This window comes from Camelus ferus, chromosome 6 (assembly GCF_009834535.1).
Source record: "Camelus ferus isolate YT-003-E chromosome 6, BCGSAC_Cfer_1.0, whole genome shotgun sequence".
NCBI lineage: Eukaryota > Metazoa > Chordata > Mammalia > Artiodactyla > Camelidae > Camelus > Camelus ferus.
The window spans coordinates 64922765-64935707 of record NC_045701.1 but is presented as its reverse complement, the minus strand read 5'-3'; the positions used below and the strand labels follow the sequence as shown (position 1 = coordinate 64935707).

The window sequence follows — 12943 nt, the reverse complement described above, 5'->3', positions numbered from 1 at the left end:
CATCTTCATTTAGATGATCTTTTTCTCCCCTTGCAGTTTTTTTTATATACTCACTCCATTTATTTGTACATATGCTAACTGAGAAGTGAGAAATTAGATGAGACATATTGCATATTTACATGAGAAATACTGATGTGACACAAAACTGCTACATTTTATATTACAGCCAAAGTGTACAAAAGAAAAAAATGTAAAGTTTAGATCAAATAGGTTTATAACTAATTAGGCAGAATTTTTTGAACAGTAAAATTTGAATTTGCTTTTAATCAACTACTAACTACAAAATTACTTTTTTTAAGTTTTTTTTGGGGGGGGGAGGGAGATAATTAGGTTTATTTATTTTTAGAGGAGGTACTGGGGATTGAACCCAGGACCTCATGCATGCTAAGCATGCGCTCTATCACTTGAGCCATACCCTCCCCCTACAAAATCATATTTTAGTAAAAAATCCCATACATACAAAAATTCATTATTATATTGGGAGAAGATTACTTTATTGGCATAAGTCAATGGGGCACAGGTCATCTCGGAAGGAAAAAATAAATTATTATATAGAAAATTCAGTTGCTTTCTATACCTAAAGTTAACAACTGAAAGTTTTTTTCCCCTTGCACTATTCCACAGTCATTTTAAAAATAAGATGTTCTTATAAACATACAGTGCCATATACACTAAAATAAAAACAGATAAATGCTTGTAAATATATATACATATACTTTAAATTCTTTCAGCTGATACTAAACAACGGTTTTTCCCTGCCCATCCCCTGAAAAAGAGAAAAAGAAAAAGTTTTCTTTTCTAGAGTGTGGTAGGAATTATTCTTTGGCTAAACCAACAGTCAGCCCCACGCTGTTGGTTTGACAGTTCAATTACAGATGCTCAAGGAGCTAAATACTAGATTTCTAAACCTCCATTCCAACTATGGGTGGTCTCAGAACAGAAGCTTTCCAAACCTTCACAGAATACTGTAATAGCCCACTTACTTGTGTGTGCCCCACACTACAGTATAAACTCCTTTAGGGTGGGAAATTTATTCCCTAACTCTCTGAAAGAACCATGAAACTCTTTCAGAATGGTCAAACGCAACATATACCAGTTCAATCTTCTTAGAGACAACTTTCCTGGATCTTACATCCTCCTGCCACAATCTGAACTGGTCATCACTAGACCTGCTACTCAGCTGGCATCCTGGACTTTCTTTCACCATCATTCTAGGAATTTCCTTTCTCTCTCTCTCTAGCATTATATCCCGTTTTCCTGGATTTCATGTCTTCTTTTCTCTTTCATGTCTTACCTCTCTTTCTGATCCTTCGATAATTTCCTAAGGAAGTATGTATAGGAGATAAATTTTTTGAGACCTTTCACATTAGAAAATATTTTTATTTTATCCTCATAATTGACTTACTGTCTGGCTGGACATAGAAATCTATTGTTTGTGATCGTTTTCCCTCAGAACTTTGAAGGCATTGTTCCATTGTCTACTTGCTTCTTGTGTTACTTTTGAAAAGTCTGACATTCTGCAAATTTCTATTCCTTTCTTTGTGCCTTGTTTTTTCTCTCTGGAGCTCGGAGTAACGTCTCTCTCAGTCCTGGTAACATCTTTTTCCTCCCATTCCTAGTGCTAAGTAAGCACTTTCCATTTAGAAACTCATGTCCCTCAGTTTTGGAAATTTTTCTTGTATTGTTTCACTGATAATTTCCTCCCTTTATTTTCTTTGGTCTGTCTCTCTGAAAGGAGGTAGGCCTCCAAGATAGATCTCTAAGTTTTTTAATATTTTCCTAATATTTTTACAACTCTTTGACTCTTATTTTCTAGAAGATTTCCTCAGCCTTCCAATCTATTATTGTTAAAAGTTCTGCTGTTATATTCTACAAGCTATTTTCCCCTGAATCTCCCTTTTGCAACTTCTTATTCTTGTTTTATGTACCAATATATTCTCTGATCTCACAGAGATAATTATGCCGGGTACTGTGCTAAGTGATTTATATCCACCATTATCCAATCATCACAACCAACCCAGAGGTAGATGTCCTTATCCCTATGTGGATGCCAAACAGACATCTCAAACTCAATGTATGCGGAACTGAACTCCTGATCTCACTGCTAAAATTGTCTTCCTCTTGTCAGTTAATAACAATTCTATCTATGCAGTTCTTAAGGTCAAACCCTATGCTCCTCTTTTTCTTCCACACACATATCTAAACCATCAGAAAATCCTATTGGCTGAACCTCAAAAATATATACAGAATTCAACCGTTCCTCACCATCTCTAGCACTGCTTCTTTAAGTCACCATCATCTCTCACCTAGGTTACTATGAAAGCCTCCTAACAATTCTCTCTCCATTTTTCTTTAACCTCCTAGAATCTGTCCTCAAGACAGCAACCAGAGTGAGCCTTTTGAAATCTCATTTAAAGCTTTGCTCAAACATCAGCTTCTCAATGATGCCAACCCTGGCTACCCTAATTCTGCACCTGCTCTCTTCCTTAATCCATTTCTCCAAGACCCTGTTCTACTTTCTCTCTTCTTACAACAATTACTATTTTTAACACACAGTTTCTCTTTATTGTGCTTCTCCTCCCACTAGAATGTAAGCTGCACAAAGGAAGAGAACCTCACTGTTGCGTTTACTGATGCATCCCCAACACATAGAAGAGGGATTAATAATAAATGTGTTGAATGAATGAATGAATCGACGAATAACTTCTACATATAAGAGAAGTGAGGCCTGCAGAGATTAACTTGTCTAAGGACCCACATCCAAAACATGAAAAACCTGGTTAAAAACCATGTTGGCCTCGTGCCAAAGTCCACATGTTTAAGTTAGACTTTCCCTCATCCATATCTATGATTAAATTGAAGTGGATTCTCCATAGACTTCCACGTTTTATGGGTTTTTTCTTATATTTCTAACAAAGGAAAAAATATATTCCTTTGTATAAATTCTGAGGGAAAGTGTTTATGCAAATGTGTGAGGCTTTAGAAGTGATGGCATTTAACTCCACACAAAAGTGAGCAGATTAAGTAAGACTGGAAATTTCTTTGAGCCCTTCAACTACCTAGATGGGAACAAGGTTGCCAGAAAAAACAAGTAAGTAAGACTCTCCGAGCCCCTGGTAGGATGTATACTGCTCTCTCCCACTCTTCCTTATTAGCAAGGCATGCCTTTGAGGTACATGTGGTATGACTTCAACCAGGATTTTCCAATCCCTCCTCCAAAGATTTACTTTAAACACATGCTATTATGTATTTTAACTGGACTATTGAAAAGTTTTTGGCTACTTCCTCTAGTCCTATTCAAATGTCTAAATTGCATATTCTCTTTAAATAAGAGCTCGGGAGGAAAAAAAGCTTCAGGCTCCAAAAGGAAATATTATTTTTCTGTGTGAGCAGGCTTAGAAAGTAAGGAGAGAGACATACATGTTGTAATTTTAGACAAACTAACAAAGAGAATCAATAGTGTGGTACAAGTATGGAAATGGATAAATATTCTCTGTGTTATGTAAGAATGACACATTTCACCCCCTGAAGTCAAGAGGAAAGTTGGGATGAGGCCTTTTATGTGTCTTTGGCAGTAGGTCTGGGAGGCAGGACTAAAGCTGCAGGAAAACAGAACCCTTATGCTTATTTTCACATTTGCTACTTACCTGATGTCATTTCCCTGCAGTAAGGATGGTAGAAGCCAATAACGCTAGAGGAACCAGTTCTGGAAAAAAAATAGTAAGCTCTTGCCAAAGTAGAGGAGAAAGCAAGCAGTAAGGAGTCTATTCCCAAAGAATTCATTCAGGCACTTTCCTTTCTCCAAAGTATCATAATTTTTTCATTCACTATTCAACTCATGTCCATCCAGCAAAGCTTACTCAGGCATTGCAGCAAACAGTTGCTGTTTTGGACTGACTGGCATCTACTCCCCCCTTCTGGTAAGTATGCCCCACCTTTTGGAAAACTACCCCTCCAGACTCTCAGACTATGTGTTTTGGGGGAGGCTGAATCCCCTGCAGTAGGGGTGGAGTATTCAATTCAGGTCCAGCAGGAGAAACAAACCCCCAGCCACAGTGGGCATATGTTGGGGTTAGTCTGGTCAGTAGGAACCCCGGGATTTGTACAGGAACTACAAAGAAGAGACAACATAGATTTAAAGCTGTTTTGCCAAAAGTAGACCCTGAGGATGAGGGTAACACTGAAGAAAATAGAACAGAAAGATCAAGAGAAAGAAGACTGAGTCGTGGTGAAATCACTGGAGCCCTCCGGATTAAATCTTACGTGAAGTAGACTACTCCCAGACTAGTTTGTGTGTCTAATACGAGGCATTTACTAATAATCGTAATATAAGGCGTTCAACAAACATTTACAGCTGCTGTAGGAAGCACTGCAAATAGTACTTGATTTCCGGAAAAACTGGAAGTTCAGAAATGAGACAAAGATCAATTTTCAGAGTTAAAACCACGTAAGTAACTATTTTACTCACTCATGCTGCTGGCAAAGTCCAGGAAGATAGTAGAAGCAGAGTAGATACAATATTTCTAGAATTACTTCTACTACTATATTCTGCAAACAGACATTCAGTCTTAAAGTTCACAGTGAAATGCAGTAGCATTAAAAACAGCATCCTCCTTCCTGTTGAGCAGTTTTACTGACCATTCCAAAGACTTTTCCTTTCTCATTTGCTTCTTACCTCTGTCCATTTCAACACCATTTCCTTCCTCTACTTAGATGCCAAGATCTTCTCAGCACTAAGGGAGAAATTCTGCTTGTTTTACTATATCAAAATTAAAGCATCATTCACTGACTTGATAAAATAATATATACCTTAGACCTAAAGCCAGCATCTTATTTAATTAAGAAACACTAGGGATGTACCCAATAAGATCAAATTTGCAAGGCAAGGATACCCACTAACTCCACTACTATTCAACACTAAACTGAAAGTATTAGCCAATGAAATGTCAAGAGGCTTATAAACTGGGGAAAAAAATAAAATCACCTCTATTTTCAGGTGATATAATAGGGTACATGGAAAACCCTAGAGAATCAAAGATTTAATATCAAGATATAAAATTAAAATATAGAAAAAGCCTTCATATACAAGCATACTAAACAGTTAAAGGAAGAGGAAATTCTACTTAATAAAGCAATAAATAAGATAAAATACTAGGGATAAATTAACAAGAAACGAGCAACACTTGTATGTGGGGAATTTTAAGATACTTGAAAGATACAAAAATAGACCTGAACAAATGAAAAGTTATCTGGAGTTCTTGTATAGGATGACTCAGTATCATAAAATTGTAAGTTCTTGAATTAACTTATACATCTAATGCAATCCTGATAAAAATACTAATAACCTTTTTTGGGGAGCTAGACTACTTGATATTAAAATTCATATGGAAAAATGAACATATAAAAATAGCTAGGAAAACCCTAAAAAAGAAAAGCTATGACAGGGAATTAGACCTACCAATCATTAGAACATAAAGTAAAATCGCTATAAATATATATAACATAAACATAAAGTAAAATCTCCGTAAATATGTGAGTGTCAGCACATGAATAGACAGACCATGAAACAGAATACAGCCCCCTAGTTCTATGTGCTTAAAAGACCCAGAATCAAAGAGCATGCCAAGTGCCTAGATTTTGGTTTCTAAATACTATTTTCTACTAAAAGGAACAAGAACTGATTCTACACCTAACACTGGGAAGGTACAAGATAAAAAATGAAACATCATTTAATGTTAGAAAGAAAGTACTCAACGAATGATGAGGATTCATCAAAAGGACATTGAATGGGGTCCCCAAATTTGGGATAATTTCAGAATCAAAATAAATGATAATAATGGTTTACAGACCACTGAATTTAAAAATCCATGAGTTCACGCTTATAAAAATAGATAAATAAATGGACAAAAAGAAAACCTCTTCCTTACAGTAGAAAATCAGTTAATCAGTGTAGATAAAATGACAGTATTAGAAAATCACCATATGACAACCAGCAGAGTAATAACGCATTCAGGAAAGAAGAATTAATGGATGCTAAAATGGTGAAAGTCTGAGAAGTAACAGAATATTTACAGTCTCAAAATATCTCCTTATAAGACACTTTAATTCCAAAGGGGAAAATAGTAACTTTACAGTAGAATACCTGGCAGATACTTCCTGAACAAAGTGATTAAAGTTAACATTAACATTAATGAGACAAATCAAAATCATGCATATCCTGGTATGATACCCTGAAGAGAACATACATTCCTTCTGCAGTACTCTTGTCAAAAAGATCATATCCTATATCTAACCACGAGAAAACTCAAACTGAAGCACATTCTACTATTTAGGTGCATATTTAGGTAAACTAGCATCATGCATATTTAGGTAAAGAAACAAAACACACATAATTAACTTTCATTCAAAACTCATCTCAATGATTATTGCTTAACTCAATAATTTTTTTCTAGGGGTTGCAAAATGATGATCTTCTATTTCTGTCATTTTTTCCCCATATTTATTAGCTGGGATTCTTCTGTGAAGGATGACTTGACGTCCCTGAAGTACAGTTAAAACAGAAGACAGGGTAAATGCTGAATTCTTTCCTTTCAATTACCAATTTTCAGACTAAGGAATTAGTGCCCTAGTTTCTTCAATGGTTCCCACTGAGATGCTGGATATTTCTCTTTTTATCACTATGATATGTATGATTCCTATATATCAAATCTGTTTCAATCAATTGTGTAGGTTCTTTTGGAGTTTATCTGAGACTCAAATTTTCTTAACTTTGGGCTTTAGGAGTCACTCATGCATTTGAAGTTCAGTTTTAGACACAAAGAATTTAAAGAGCCTATGAGACATACAAGACAGACCTACCAGGCAATAGGATTGGTTCTGAAACAGGAGACAAAAAATAAAAACAAAAAATAAAACAAAGGAAAAAACAAACACTACAGAAGTATAATTCTTATTCCTAAGGCATTCTAACCACCTTACAGAGGTACCTGAGAGGATTTTTTTTAGTATAAATAAAGATCTTAAAGTTAATATATTCACTGAACACTTGCTTTCTCTGTCTGGTTTTTTTCTTCTTTCTTTCTTTTCTTCTACTTACAATATGATGATCAGTGTGCCCCAGGCCACTAGACAAGGTTCCTACCCTCAGTGAGCTTGGTAGGAGAGATACCATAACTCTCCATCCTACATGCCAGGTGACAAATACAGGTCAGGACAAATATATCACAGAGTAAAATTAGTGTTACAGAAATAGAAATAAGGGATTATATCCAGCTCAAGTAATTTTAAAAGAAGTATTTGAGTCAGAACCAAAAGTTGATTTTGATAAGTAATAGGAAAGAAAGTATGCCAGGGAGTTGGAGGGAAGGGGTGGGGTGTGTGGTGGGGAGAGCCAGTGCAGGGAAGGGCATATCAGGAGTGCTGAAGAGGAAGGAGAAGGCAAGGTGATCTGGGGGCAAGGTGAATAGAGGAGACTATTTATAAGAATAGCACTATCTAAAAACACTTTCCACAGTGTGACATGTTCTGTAACTATGCTGTCCCACACAGTAGCCACTAGTCACATGTGGCTACTGAACACTTGAAATGCAGCCACTGAGACTAAGAACTGAATGTTTAGTTTTATTTAAGTCTATTTAATGCAAAATGAATAGCCCACCTGTGGCTGGTGCTTACCATATTAGACAATATACTATTAGAATAAAAACTCAGTGAGAACAGGTATTTTCTTCTGCTGAATAAATAAATGTGTGCGTAACTGAATGCACACTCAAACAAATATTCCAAAGGGTATGGTATCTTAGGAAAATGTGAGACACACATTTGGAAAAGTTTGTTAGGGCCAGATTACAGGTGGCTTTGAACACAAATTTAAAGATTGAACTTTATTTGATAATCTAGAAGAATCACTTAATAAGAAAGTGAAAAATATTTTTTCAATAAGAAAAGCATAAAAATTGTTTTAGGATGAGTAATCTGGCAGTCGTGAGTTGCATATTCTGACAGGACAAAATCTGGAAGAAAGAGGGATGGGTAGGCTAGGTTAGGGATTCTCAAACTTTTTGGTTTCAAGGCCCTGCATTAGTTTTCTAGGCTATCGTAACGAAGTACCACGAATGGGGTAACTTAACACAACAGAAATGTATTTTCTTACAATTCTGGAGGCTAGAAGTCTGAAATCAAGGTATCGGCAGGGCCACACTCCCTTTGAAGGTTCTAAGGAAGAATCGTTCCTTACGTCTTCCTAGCTTCTGGTGGTTCTAGGCAATCCTTGGTATCCTTGGCTTGTAGCTGTAGCACTCCAATCTCTGCCTCTGTCTTCACATGGAACTCTTCCCTACGTATCTCCTCTGTGTCTCTATATTCAAATATCCTTCTTCCTTCTCTTATAAAGATGCCAGTGAATTGGATTCAGGGCTCACGCTAATCCACTATGACTTCATTTTAACTTAAATACATCTGCCAAGATTCTGTCTTCAAATAAAGGATCAGGTATTATGACTTGAATATATATATCTTTTGGGGTTCAACCCACTACAGACCCCTTTACATTCTTAAAAATTATTGAGGTGGGTGGTGGTGGGTATAGCTCAGTGGTAGAGCTTAGATAGCATGCATAAGGTTCTGGGTTTAACCCTCAGTACTTCCATTAAAAAAAAGTAAATAAAAATAAATAAAATAAACAATTAAAAAATGGAAAAAAGTATTGAGGTTCCCAATAAAAGCTTTCCCAAAGTTTCCCAAAAAAGCTTTTTTACATGTTGATATTTACCATATTAGGATTAAAACTAATTAAGTGCTTAAGTATTATCTACTCATTTATTTTAAGATAATAATAAACTCATTGGATTTTAACTTCAACATTTTTTATGAATAATAACTGTATTTTCCAAAAAAATTTGTGAAGAGTGGCACTGTTTTATGTCTGTAAATCACAATCAAAGGGGGCTAGATTCTCACATCTGCTTCTACAAGCTGTTCTAATGTAGTTTTGGTTGAAGTATCTGAAGGTAATCTGACCTCACACAGACATGTAGTTGGAAAAAGGAGAAGTGTGTCAATAGCTTTTTCAGATAACTATAGATATTCTTCCTGAATAGTACACCAAAACTCAACAAGCGGTCATTTTCTAAAGGCAAATCAAAACCTCGATGTGCTATCACCTCACACCTGTCAGAATGGCTGTCATCAAAAAGAACACAAATAACAAATGCCAGCAAAGATGCAAAGAAGAGGACAGTTGATACTTTTAAAGAATAGCTGCTATTGAACTATATCAATGAACTTTTTGCACTCCAGTACATTAGAAGCCATTGTTCACCTTGCACTTTGAATGATTTTATCCCACCAAGCATTGGTCATGTGGAAAATGTTGGTTATCTTCCCAATGTCAACACATTTCAAACACCGTCAATCTCATTAGAAAAGTCTTCAAGTATTGGGAAGTTTTCCACATTTTGATTTTTGCTTAATAATAGCAAGGACAGAATTCTGTTTGTTCATTTTTTGGAAATCTTCCACCAAATATCAAAATCTTGAAAAACCAGTTTGTCTACCAGTCATTTTTTTAAAATGGTGTTCCACGAAAAGAACTGGTTTCTCTCTCAACTCCAACAACTGCAAAAGTGCCGCTCCTCGAGACAACCATCGTACGTGAGAATGCACAAGTGACTGCTAAGTATTTACTACACTGTCAAATAGAGTAATAAGAAAACATGTACTCAAGGGGCAAGATTTAAGGAAATGAATAATTTTCACTAATTCATTAAGGACATTCTTAAGCAAAACTAGAATTTTTTCCACAAGTATGTTGCAGTGAAGAATGCAATGATTACTAATACATTTTGGCACCACTGCCTTAATTTGAGTAAAGCACAAGTTTACTTGTCCTTGTTTTTTTCATCTTTAGTTAAGACCGTGAAAAAGGCAAATAACATTTTAGTATGACTAGGAAACGTTTATGACTTTGCACACTCCTGAAAGATTCCCAGGCACTCACTCAACTCGGGGGTGCCCTTAACCAAATTTTGAGGACCACTGCCCTAGGTAAGTAGTTCTCAACTTCAATGTGCATCAGAATCCCCTGTGACCTCACATTAGTGAATCAAAACTCTTTGTACAAGCACCACTAGATGAATCTTAGGTGCACTTAAGGTTGATAACTACTGGCCTAGATGATATAGTAATAGATAAAACTAGGATTATAGCAGTGCAAGTGAACAGTAGGAAATAGCAAGAAACTTTATTAAGAACTTAACTGAAATATGAAGAAAATCAAAACGTCAAAGGTTTTAAGTCTTGATTATTGAAAAAAATGGTGATGATAATTAAGAGAATGTGAGAAGTCAGGAGGAGCCTATTAAGAAATTAGGGAAACAAGAAGGAAGATGAATTATTTTTTTCTGATCTTCCTGATTAGAATTAATCCCCTCTTCCTCTACGCACTCACTAAATGTTACTTGTATCTCTAGTTTTAAATTTTACTTCATTTTAAAATCTTACCTCATCTCTCAGTGTATTACAGTGTGCTATTTACATGTCAGTCTCCCATTCAGTAGAAATTAAACTCCGTGAGGGCCTGAATGAGCTTGGGAGCACCAGTCCTGGGCTGTAACTATACAATCTTAGGAGTGTTACGTAATCTCTCTAGCCTCAATTTTATTGTGTCCAAAATGGGGATAAAATGATCTACCTTTTAGGATAACCATAAGGATCACAGATAAATTTTCATCATAAGTAACATAATGCCTAACACATACTAAAAACTCAGCAAATAACAATAACAAAATCAATCGGCATAGTGGTATTTCCATTAAAGATACTCCTTTTAGAGCTAAGACCTTTCTGAGTGCATACAGACCTCTGGTAATTCTCACTGTAAAGCATACAAGATACCATTCATTCTCAATTAATTATAGAAATGATCATCTAATTTGTGAATTGAATCATCCAATTTATCCTGCCACAGGCTCATTAAGGCCTCTAGAAAAATGGACAAAGAAGTAGCATAATTTTATAATCTGTCTTGCTTTTTTGAAATGCTGAATCTAATTTTGCATAAAAAGTGGAAGAAAAAAAGTTCTCAAATAAAATTCCCGAATTTTCTAGTGAATTTAATTTACTCATGCTATCTTTAACCCTTATATACACAGATAATTTACAATTTACAGCAGGGGAACAAAATTATTTTCTCTATTCATGTAACTGAAACACACATCTGGTCTAAAAGGCAGCAGTTGGCAAGAGTCACTCCCCAGAGATCAATGGGTTAATGGTTCTGGAATAAAAGTGCAGCACAGAACTCTAACCAGCTGAAATAGGAGTGGGACTGAGGGGAGAATGGGAAGGGGTAATCCTAAGGGAGGTAAAATGCAACTCTCAAAGCTGCCTTTCAGCCAGCACAGCTAAGCTCACATCTCCTGACTTGCCAAAAATAACATTAGGGTCTTTTTGACCACAAGTAGTAAGGACGATATAGTTTAAGGTTTCACCTAAAAATAACTATAAAAAACAACCCCCAGAAAGCCATACATCAGTCCAAGTGTGATGAGAATTTTGTAAATTCATGAGCAAATAAATGCTGCTTCTAATACAGTGAGAAATGGTGCCCTACCTACCCACCCCCGCCCCAATTATTTCTATAAGGCATGCTTGGAGGAGGTTGTAACCCCATCAAGAAAAACACTAGGATGTCACAGTAGGATGCTTTCATTTGTAAGTAAATAAAAACTCAATTCAGACTGGCTTAAAATAACACTTCTCCAGCTTTTACGTGCATATGAATCATCTGGAGAGCTTATTAAAATGGAGATTCTGATTCAGCAGGAGTAGGGTAGGGTCTGAAATTCTTCATTTCCAACAAACTCACAGGTGATGCTGATGCTGCTGGTCCCTGGACCGTAATTTCCATACCAGAGACTTAAACCATAAAGAATCACATAGATTACCAGAAACTAACACAACACTGTAAATCAACTATACTTTAAAAAAGAAAAGAAAGAAATACATAGATTAACATACTTGGAAACCCAAAGATAAGACTGTTCAGTAACATCATCAAGAACCCATAGCTTTCCTCTCTGCAGTGCCATCCAAAATGTCAGCTGCATCCTAAGGTTGGCTCCATCTTCTGGTACAGTACGGTTAATAATAGTAATCAGGGCTACATGCTTCCTTGATCATGTCCCACAGAAGATACAGAATGACTTCCCATGGATCTCTTGTAAGAGCAAGGAAGAACAGTCTCAAAAACTTAAAAACCTTTCCTTGTATCCTGTTTGCCAGGATTAGGTCATGTGGTCATCCCTAAACCACCAAGCGGCAAAGGGCCTTGGGTAACCCTTGGACCAATGAGGTCCACCCCCAAACTGAGGGTGGAATCAATTTTCCTGATGCTTACTGGTTACATAGAAGTAGAGGGATCTTTAAAAAAAATCATGGGCCCATTAGGAAGGAAGGAAGAGGAACAGATGCTTAAACAACATTTAATATAAATAAATATTTTCCTCCATCATCCCACCATTGCTATCATTGGGTTCTGAATCCATTGCATCAACTTTTCCAGCTTTTAGAAATTTTATCACATTGCGACATCTTTAAAATCTTCATAGCATTTTGTAAGATGGCTTTCTAAGCTCCTTCATCTATTAGAATTTATATTAGAGTATAAGTATAAAAGTTATTTCAAAATACTTGTCAATCTAAAGTGACAAAGAAGTTTATTACCTCAGAATGTATTAAATTACAGCATAAGAATAATAATGGCAACAGAATATATAGTAGCCTAGCAGTAAAGTGGAAATAAATTCATGTGGGATATATAAATGGATAAAAAAAAATGTGGGCTTTGGTCTTGAATCTATCAATCTTTCCATGGAAGCAAGACTTCCTCCTAGGGTAAATTATATGCTATGTAACTTATACCTCAATAAAGCTGCTAAAAAGA

The 12943-nt window shown here is 36.0% G+C and overlaps 1 protein-coding gene across 16 annotated transcripts in view; it reads right to left on the bottom strand.

Moving 5' to 3' along the window:
* RAD51B (RAD51 paralog B) overlaps positions 1–12943 on the bottom strand; it is a 723675-nt gene that overhangs the window by 664602 nt on the left and 46130 nt on the right. The window lies entirely within an intron of this gene.